The sequence below is a fragment of the Notechis scutatus genome, chromosome 15, assembly GCF_049901735.1.
Source record: "Notechis scutatus isolate UNSWTSFEM ecotype Mainland chromosome 15, rNotScu1.2, whole genome shotgun sequence".
NCBI lineage: Eukaryota > Metazoa > Chordata > Lepidosauria > Squamata > Elapidae > Notechis > Notechis scutatus.
In genome coordinates this window covers 9,251,006-9,261,971 of record NC_142023.1, presented here as the reverse complement: position 1 = coordinate 9,261,971, position 10,966 = coordinate 9,251,006, and positions in this window count along the sequence as shown.

Below are 10,966 nucleotides of genomic sequence, written 5' to 3'. Positions count from 1 at the left end.
GCTGAGCTTGGTGGTTTCCTTGCAGACGTTTCATGACCCAACTACGTAACACCATCCGTTTTGCTGTTAGCATGTGTGACTTGCTCCCTTGTTTACATAGAATAGCTCTGAACTGGGTGGTTTACTTGCAGACGTTTCATGACCCACCTAGGTAACATCATCAGTGCTAGTAATGATGCACTAGCACTGATGATATCACCTAGTTGGGTCATGAAACGTCTGCAAGAAAACAACCCAGCTCAGAGAGCACCAAGGACCCCTAATAACTGAGTTGGAAGGGACCTTGGAGGTCTTCTAGTCCAACCCTTGCTCAAGAAGAAGACCCCATACTCAATACTCAAATGATGTATGCCAACGTTCATAGTACGAGCAACTTACATCAAGAGCTTCACATTCTAATGTATGAGGGCAAGTAGGGTATTGTAGCTATAACTGGTACTAGATGGGATAGAAACTGTGACCAGAACACACAACTAGAGGCTATAAACTGTTCAAAAGGAACATGAAAATGCATCTCAGTACAGATTAAACCAGAAATTATTTATGAACTATAATACAAATTAAGTGTATGGTTCTTTTGAACAGTTGAACAGACCAAACAAAACAAAACAGAGGGAGGAGGTTGCTTTGAATGGAAGGAATTATTGCATCTCTACAGAAGAGAATCAAACAGGCAGTGCTCTAAACGTTTCATTTAGTAACTGTTCAAAGTTAAACGGGGCTGGGGAAAGAAATGACTTACTTGCATGACCGTTTTTCACACTTACGACTGTCGCGGCATTCCCATGGATTACCATCACACAGTCAATCAATCAATCAATCAAACGTTTATGGTCAATGCACAACATGTGTCATGGAATCCCACCCACCCAGCGTGATTTTTAACCCTCCCCAAAAGTTTAGCACGTGTGCTATTTTATTTCAAAAAACCCCCCAGGGCTGAAATAATGACATGAGCAAAATATGTTGGCTTGGCTGGCTTGGTTGGCTGCCCACACATCAGTGAGAACTAGTGAACTGATTCTGAGTCATTTGCTGAGGGTGTTCCTTCCGGGTTTCCCACGGTGTTTTAGGGAGCGAAATTAGGGGAAGCTGCTGCTAATGACATCAGAAAAATCAGAATAACAAGAGTTGGAAGGGAGTTTGGAGGTCCTGTAGTCCAGGGGTCGCCGACCTTTTGGACCTCAGGGACCACCAGACTCATTATTTTAAATCCCATGGGACAGAGATCCTGGGAAAATCCCCCCCCCCCAAAGTCTGCAGGAAAATTCCCCACCCCGATTTCCTACCGATCGATCATTCTTTATTTGGGATTGCAGGATACCATCTCCAGCTCCGTTCTCGGGGGGGGAGAGAGAGAGAGAGAGAGAGAGAGAGACTTTTGGCTTCATGCAAGGAAAGCAGCAGAAGCAGCAGAAGTCTTTCTTTCTCTGCCCCAAACTCTGCCAGAAGTGAGTCTTTGCTGGCGCAGCCTCTTGGAGCAGGAGGCCTTGCAGGGTCCCAAAGACTCATTTCTGGCGGAGTTTGGGGGAGAGAAAGAAAGACTTCTGCTGCTTTCCTTGTGTGCAGCCAAAAGCAGAAGCAGAAAGAAGCGGACAGAAGCAGCCCAGTGGCCAGGCCAGGTGCTTGGGGTGTGTGGGGCAGGTTCCCCCCCTCCACCCTTTCCCCCCTCCCCTCACTACCTCATGTTGTTTGCAATGCAAGCGACGCAAGCCTTGTGTTCCCCCGGGCCGTGTGGGCCGCGTAGCCTTGTGTTCCCGTGCAGCCTGGATTAATTGCTTTGGGGGGGACATTTCTCTGTGGACCACCTACCACTCATTTCCTTTGTTAGCAAACGATCCCATCCCAAAACTCTCATGGGGTTGGAATGATTCTTTCAGACTACAATGCCTATCTTCCACATTCAGGGAGATTGAGAAGGGGGGAAATCTCCTCCTCTATGCCTGGAGGACCCCAGTGCTCATCTACCCTGCAACAATTGTTCGCTGAACGGAAGAAATACAAGAAGAATCCCAGCCATGAAATCTTCAGGGAACGAGTTATGAGTGGGTCAACGAAAGGACAGCATGAGTGGGAACAAAGTCGCTGATAAAATTTTGCTTTCCCTTCGCAAAACTCTTATTTATGTCTTCAAAACTGGATGGGATTGTAGAGTGGATTTTTTTTTTAAATTCCCTTCCTTTGAACAAGCAAGGGAAAACAAAGAAGAACCATCTGCCTCCAGGAGGTTATCTTCACACTCTCCAAAGCCTTGGAGATGACAATTTGATTGCATTCCATTGACCTTCTCTTACTCCTCCTCCCGTTTTTTTCTTTCTTTCTTTCTAATCCACAATCTGGCTAGCAGCTAAGCTGAAGATGCCAGTTCTCCTAAAAAAACTTCAAGAAACAAGGCAAGGAGGCCAACAGCAGAGATCTTCAGCTAAGGGCGCAACTCTTACTCCATTAACCAAGAACATTCTTAGGAGGGGTAGCAGAAGGGGAGGATTTTGCTGACTCTGGCGCTTATGGTGTCCCTCAAACCAGTCCTTGACCTTAGAAACCACAGACAAGCTAAGAAAGAAAGAAAAAAAACCCTGTGTTGAACGGGCCAAACCCACAGACTGTGCTTTTCTCCCATGCAAATCTCTTATCTCCCGTGCCCTTACAAGTGTGAGGCAGACCGTCTAGGAGTTATGGAGCTCACAGTGTTTGTTCTGTGGGCATTAAGGGGGAGAATTTTATCGGCGGGCCTCCAATTAGGATTATTATGCGGTGAAGTGGGAGGCAGAAATAGCTCTAGCTATTTAGAGAGAACACCTGGGAACGGAGAAGGAGGGTTGCGTGCAAAGATCTCGCCTAATTTTCTCCCCTGGCAGGGCTGCAAGTTTGTGAGAAGTTGAGCCATGTGCCCGGGGTATTATGAGGCACACACTCATGCTCATTTTAGCATGGCCCGGATGAAAATAGAGTGTGTACTTGCGACGTTTTGTCCCAATGTGCTTGCCCACGCTGCACTTTTTATCCCTTTAGAAAATTGATATGGCCATCCAACTCACTCAAGGTGACTCTGGGGCAGATTAAAGTGCTAAAATGCCAATGTAAAATATATATATATATCAATAAACACCCCACCCTTTGCTGATAACAATCGAATCAACCATTTGATGGACCCCATACATTAATCTGGGGTCCCCAAGTCCATTGGAAAAACCATGTTTTTAGGGTGTTTTTTTTAAAAAAAGACAATCAAAGTTGGGGGCATTCTTATCTCTTCAAAGATGATCTTCCACAGGGAGGGAACCACCATGGAGAAGATCCTTCGTCCTTCTTCTTGATCTCACTAGATGGACCTTCTTCGGAGAGAAGTCCCTTAACATTCACTGCTCTGGTGGGTCAAGTAGATAGGACTGGGAAAAAATGGTCCTTCAGATCACTTCCATTGGGTTGTTCCCTTGCCACCATCTTTTCCACCATATCAAAGTCTATCCCAGTTAATATGATAGCCAAAAAAATAGTTACTGCATTCTCTAGGGTTAGGGTATAAGTCATGTATAAGTATAACAATATGGTCTCATCAACCTTGCCTTTGCTTATTGGTTTTGTTTCATGGACTGGCTTTTGGGGTCAGTCCAACCCATTGAGGAGGTGGTTATTTTAGTAACCAGCATCAGATGGCAGCCAAAATGGAACGGGTCGAAAATGAGCCAAGACAGCAATGGAGATCAAGAGGTCAGCAACCCACAAGCTTGGCATTAATTCAGCCCACAACTCAATCTTGGCCACCCTTAGACTTCATTTCAAATTTTGACCTCGCCGGCTGGGAAACTGGAGGATTACTCTCCCAATAAATTAGAATATGGCTTTTTAAAAAAAAAAAAAAGAAAGAAAAACCACTGAAAGGGAAGGAAAATAAGCTCAAGGGAGACATTCAGTAACTCAGGAAGCAAGTAATATAGAAAAAAGAAAGTATTTATTTGCTTGGGTCAAAAGTTGGGTATCTTGTCCGTTTTCTTCTAAGAAAGCAGAAACGTTGAAAAATCCCCCCGGTGATTAGAAGACTGCAAGAAGCAACGGTTGAAAAATCAAAATGCTTGAAATAAAATTGACCAGGGGAAGCTGACCTAAAGGCCCACTGTTTTCATGTCCCTCCATACCCCAGACATCCTGCTACGGAAGAGAGATTGAAGGACCCATAGAGGTCAACTGCTTCAAAGTTGCAGAACATAAGAACTAGATCCATGCATGATAATCTGGGGAACAGACGCGTGTGGTCTTGGGATGGTCTCTAGCCATCCCATTAATTTCCAGTCCTGCGATCATGTTGCTCTTCGTTAGTCATCAAAGAATCCACTCCTGAAAGTCCAAAGGAGCATCTTCGCGACCTTCTCCGGAACTTCCTTTGTTCTGTTTGTTTTGGTTTTCTGGTATTCCAGCATTTTGAGGGGCTGCCACAAAGAAGAAGGGGGTCAACTTATTTTCCAAAAAAAGAAACCATGAATGGGAACTAATCACGGTGAGAATCTGAAATTAAGCAGAAGCTGCCTAAAGAGGGAGAACAATCAACCAGTGCAACAGCTTGACTTCAGAAGGTGTGGATGCATCATCACTGGAGGTTTTTAAGAAGAGACTGGGAAGAGAATGGTGTAGTGTCTCCTGCTTGAGCAGGGGTTGGACTAGAAGACCTCCAAGGTCCCTTCCGAGTCCGTTCTGATTGATTGGTTCAGCAAGGACATCGCTTGGATCGCACACCGAGCCCCAACCCATTAACAAAATACTCTGATGTTACCCTCATCAGAACAAAGGATGAATGACACGTTCTGTCCAAAGTTTTATCCTTCAAATTCCCTTGCTACATTCTTCGGATTCTCTACAAATCTTCCACTGGCTTAATTAGCTGGGAGCACTAAAAGACAAGCTCTGTTTTTTCATGGGCTCCGGCCTAAGGACTGAACATCTGCTAGCAGGCAAAACGTGGAGGCAGATTCTTGCCATTTTCAAACAGGGCTGGGAAAATGCCAGTCTGAAATCTTCCAAAGCCACCCAGGGTCAATATTGACAAATACAGATCTGGAACAGAACTTGGCTGAACTTTGCTGGGATTTATCTTGCCCTGTTTTGAAAGCCAAACATAATGATATGGGTTGCTAAAGCTATAGAAAAGAAAGCAAGAAAGGAGAGAGAGAGAGGGAGGGAGAGAGGGAGGGAGGGGGACAAAGAAAGATTCTGAGAGTGAATGGGAAAGGAGAGGGAGAGGAAGAAAGAGGGGGGAAAGAAAGGAAGGAAGGAAGGAAGGAAGGAAGGAAGGAAGGAAGGAAGGAAGGAAGGAAGGAAGGAAGGAAGGAAGGAAGGAAGGACACTGAGAGTGAATGGGAAAGAGGGAGAGGGAGGGAGGGAGAGAGAAAGAAAGAAAGAAAAATAGATAAAGACAGACAGACATTCTAAGAGTGCATGGGAAAGGAGAGGGAGAGGAAGAAAGAGAGAGGGGGAAAGAAAGAAAGAAAAGGCACTGAGAGTGAATGGGAAAGAGGGAGGGGGGAGGGAGGGAGAAAGGAAGCAAGCAAGGGAGGAAGACATTCTGAGAGTGAATGGGAAGCAAGAAGAGGGAGAAGAGTGGGGGAAGAGGGAGAAAGATAAAGAAAAGAAAAGAAAAGAAAAGAAAAGAAAAGAAAAGAAAGAAAGAAAGAAAGAAAGAAAAGAAAGAAAGAAAGAAAGAAAGAAAGAAAGAAAGAAAGAAAGAAAGAAAGAAAAAAGAAAGCTGATTTATAACCAAATGCTTTTCATTCTTAGCAGGCACAGCTACGTCCTGGTTCAGAGGCATGAAACCCAACCCAGTTCAGACATTCAGTTCCTCAAGATGCTGACGATGGATCCAAAGACTGACGAGTGCTAGCAATTCACAATAACATCTCAAACAACGCCAAAAGGGCAACATGAAAAACAGAAACACAATTTCAGGAACCTGGGAAAGAGATGTTGTCCACTACTGGGGTACCACAGGGTAGAAACAAGTTAGCAGCACCAAGCAGAACCATTAAGATCCAGACCTCAAAATGGCAGGATAATACAGGACTCTGTGACTTAGTATCTGTTGGATGTTCTCCTTTAGATCTTGGAGACCACCTCTGTTTCAGACAGAAAAGCAATTCCTTTTCCTCTTGAAACGTTACCAAATATTTCTCCCAGGTCTTTGAGCAAACTTCTCCTCTTTCTTGACCAGCGCCAAAGCATTTTGATGGGTGATGGATTGTTTTTGGACCTTTTTTATCATGGTTGGAGAAATTCTGTTGGTGGTATCTTGCAAAAACGGGTCTTCTCCAAAGTCCAACGTGGAGTTTCTTCAACCGGTGCTTCTTCGTCACTTGAGGAATTATGGGAAGGCCTGAAGCTCTTGAAACAGGATGATTCAGCAAGCCACTGGTCCTCTCCACAGCCTTCCAGGCCTTCTTCAGGTTTCTCCATCAAGATCTGCAGAAGAACCACTCCTGTCAAGAAGAAAAGCCATTTCTTGGTGGCATCAGATTTCTTCCGCTGTTGACACTTCCTCACCAGTGGGGGATACAGGATCCGGCTTGGCTTCCTGCCTTTCCACGTTGGGTATGCCGAATACCTTTCGGAGGTGGGTGCAGAAGACTTCCTCAAGGGACACCTTGCTGACGAACCTCCCAAAACAGGTGCAGTTTGTACCAAGCTGGACATCTTCAATAGGAGGAGACGTTTGTCCCAGAAGAAACCCAGGAGCTGATCTTGACAGGCAGCAAATCTTTAGCTCACCCCTTTCTGTGGTTTTTTTGCAACGGGGAAGGTAGAGTTATGAAGAGAGAGCTGCTGGCCACGGTTTCATCCTTCTTGAAAGGTGTGGCGATCAGTTTATTTCACTTTGCAAGCTATAAATACTTTTCATGCCCATTAATGTTGGTTGAGGAGGGAGGTGTTCTGACTCACAGGTGACTGTGTACATCGCTCACCTGTCTACACCCATCATAACATCAGCCTTTTTTCTCTTCAGATGAATGTGCGGGAGAAGCAAGGAAGCAAATTGAGGTGGGGTCTACAAAAGGGAAGGAGCAGGCAGTGTCATACACATTGTGGTGGCGACATCCGGTGACTACTTTCTCCAAAGCTAGGAGGTCCCCTAGATATGGAGAAGAATGATGATGGTTTGGAAGAAAGGCTAATGACTTGGGCTGGAAGGGGTCTTGGAGATCTTCTAGCCCAACCCCCTGTCCCACAGGAGAGCCTACAGTATACCATTCCGTAGAAATGGCTGTCCAGTCTCTTCTTAAAAACTTTGAGTGTTGCAGCATCCACAACTTCTGGAGGGAAGCAGTTCCACGGATTCATTGTTCTCACTGTCTGGAAAGCTCTCCTTATGTCCAGGTTGCGGCTCTCCTTGATCAGCTTCCACCTGTTACTTCTAGTCCTACCTTTGGGTGCTTTAGAACAAAGCTGGCTGGGGAATTCTGGGAGTTGAAGTCCTCCAGGCTTAAAGTGGCCAACATTGGAGACCCCTGCTTTAGAGAATAAGTTGACCCCCCTCTTCCCTGGGACAGCCCCCTCAAGTACTGGACGACGGTTGCTCTGTCTCCCCTAGTCCTTCTCTTCATTAGGTTGGACCTGCCTAGTTCTCTTAACCATTCATCGTAAGGTTTAGCCTCCAGATCCCTGATGGGCTTCTTCTAGCCAGCAGAAGTGAAACATGATGACCTAAGTAAGGGGAAAATGCTTGAATCCAAATCCCAGGAGGATGTGCAGGGAGGGACAAGATGAGAAAAAAAAAAAGAGAGAGCCTCGGAAAGCCAAATTGATTTACGATCCATGCAGGCTGCAGAGAAATTGAGTTTGCTGGTAAATCAACATTTACGTAACTTGCTTATGCGCCTTAATTTAGTCAATGACCTTTCTCGGCATAATTACATTTTTACTCTTGCTCCATTTGGGCCAGATGCGAACTATCAATGGCCACAACACTGAAGGCAGCAATGTCTTTGTTGTTGTTGTTGTTGTTATTATTGTTGTTGTTGTTATTATTATACGTTATGTTCCTTGCTGGATATTTCTTTTATCTGGTACTCCTTGACTTACAACTCTTCGCTGATGCAACTGTTTAAAGTTCCAGGGTCACTGAAAAAACAGTGACTTATGACCATTCTTCACATGGCCAAAGTAGCATCCTTATATGGTCATGTGGTCAAAAGAATCACAGATGAGTCGGAAGGACCTTGGAAATCTTCTAGTCCAACCCTACACACTTCCAGACAAATAGTTGGCCAACGTCTTCTTGAAAACCTCCAGTGATGGAACACCGTAATATCTGGAGTTAATTATTCTCATTGTCAGGAAATTCCTCCTTAGTTCTAGGTTGGATCTCTCTTTGAATTAGTTTCCATCCATTGCTTCTGGTCCTGCCTCTCAGGGGCTTTGGAGAATAGCTTGACTCCCTCTTCTTTGGGGCAGCCCCTGAGATATGGGAACACTGCTATCATGTCACCCCTAGTCCTTCTCTTCTACGACTAATACCCAATTTCCTGCAACCGTTCTTCATATGTTTTAACTTCCAGCGGCCTAATGATCAGATTTCTCCTTAGTTCCAGATTGGATCTGTCTTTGATAGGTTTCTACCTGTTGCTTCTTGTCCTGACTACTGGAGAGTAAATTGGAGAGTAAATTAACCCACTCTTTTCTGTGCCAGCCCCTCAAATATTGGAAGACTGCTACCAAGTCAACTCTAGTCCTTCTCTTCATTAGAGTAGACATACCCAGTTCCTCAATCGTTCCTCATAGAGTTTAGCTTTCAGACTTTTAATCATCTTTGTTGCTCTTCTCCGCACTCTTTCTAGAGTCTCAACATCTTTTTTGAATTTTTGAAGTCCTTTGCAATTGGAAAATAATCATAATAATCACAGACTGCCTTGAAGGCACCTGACAAACCTTTCCCCAACCCTCCCCACCACCCCAGTTCTGTTTTTCCAATTAAAATCATCCACCCACTCTCAAACTGTTGTTTATCCCCAAAGAACGGCCCGTAAGGAAGGCGTGAATGTTTTCGCCAAAGGAGGGGGGGAAAAAGAAATAAAATCAAATGCAATATTCAGAGTTAGGGAATGGCTACTTTGGGGTCAGTGACACTCTCAGGGGGGAAAGGAAATTTTTAAACATTCCTGAAATTATTCATTAGGGTGGAGGAACTAGGGGGTGATGTAATTCTGCCTGCTCTGTAGTTTATCACAGACTTGGAAGGGATGAAGATGGAATCTGGAAAAAGATGGTTATTTTTTTTCTCTTTAACTCCCGAGTGCAGGATTGGACTGCCTGGGTTTAAAGAAAGAGGTGTATTTTGGGGGTGTTGGGAAACCCAACATAACTTTTCTCCCTCTTGGACAATCTCTGTAGAAGCCTTTAAGGTGTCCCTGATAAAGATTTCTTTTTCTTTCTTTCCTTCCTTCCTTCCTCTCTTCCATCCCTCTTTCCCTCCTTCCCTTTCTTTTTCTTTCTTCCTTCCATTTTTCCTTCCTTCCCTTCCCTTCCTTCCTCTCTCCCCTCCTTCCTTCCTCTTTCTTTCTTTCTTTCTCTTTCTTTCTCTTTCTTTTTTTTCTTTCCTTCCTTCCTCTCTTCCATCCCTCTTTCCCTCCTTCCCTTTTTCTTTCTTTCTTCCATTTTTCCTTCCTTCTCTTTCCTTCCTTCCTCCCTCCCCTCCTTCCTTCCTCTTTCTTTCTCTTTTCTTTTTTCTTTTTCTTTCTTTCCTTCCTTCCTCCCTTCCCTCCCTCCCTCTTTCTTTTCTTTTCTTTCTTTCTTTCTTTCTTTCTCTTTCTTTCTTTCTTTCTTTTTTCTTTCTTTCTTTCTTTCTTTCTTTCTTTCTTTCTTTCTTTCTTTCTTTCTTTCTTTTTTCTTTCTTTCTTTCTTTCTTTCTTTCTTTCTTTCTTTCTTCCTTCCTTCCTTCCTTCCTTCCTTCCTTCCTTCCTTCCTTCCTTCCTTCCTTCCTTCCTTCCTTCCTTCTCTTCCTTTCTTCCACTTTTCTTTCCTTCCTTCTTTCTTTCTTTCCTTCTTTCTTTGCATATGCAAAGCCCAACCTCTCTCTTCCCAGAGAGACACAGACCTGGAACAGGAGCCAGATGTTCCTGCTGACAGTGCAAAGCTTGGCCGGGAGGGTAAGACAGAGAGGAGCGCTAGGGATGACTTCTGCAAGCCGGAGGGCTTCCTTAGGATCCCCGCCTTCTCACATCAACTTTCAAAGGAGAAATTTAATTTAGCGGGGTTTGGTTGCCTTCTCCATCTGAATCTCATTTTCCTTTCTTTGAATGCCAGATTTTTTTCCCAAGGGAAAAGATGGGTGATTTCCCAGGGGTGATTAATACCAACAGGTGCCATGAGTCTTAGCTTTTCACTCACCTCATCCCAGGTAACAGAAAATAACAGAATAACAGAATTGGAAGGGACCTTGGAGGTCTTCTAGTCCAACCCTTGCTCAAGCAGGAAAGTCTACCCCATTTCAGACAAACGGCTGTCCAGTCCCTTCTTCAAAGCCTCCAGTGATGGAGCCCCCACAACTTCTGGAGGGAAGCCGGAATTCCCCTGATTAATCATTCTCCCTCTCAGGACATTTCTCCTGATTTCTAAGTTGCTTCTACTCCTTGGTTAGTTTCCACCCATGGCTTCTTGTCCTGCCTTCTGAAGAATAGCTTGACTCCCTCTTCTTTGGGGCAGCCCCTCAGATACTGGAAGGCTGCTATCATGTCCCCCTCTGGTCTTTCTATTCATTAAACTACACGGACCCAAATTCCTGCAACCGTTCTTCGTATGTTTAAGCCTCCGGTCCCCTGATCATCCCAGTTGCTCTTCTCTGCTGGAATACCAAACTGGAGTCTCCCAGTTGGTAAACAAACCCCCAAAGGCCAAAGAAAGGGTGGAAGAATGTGCCTGGGAGGATTTGCCGCCATTTTCACTGGTCACACCCGGAGAGGCAGCTCCAGAAGGAATAGACAACCTC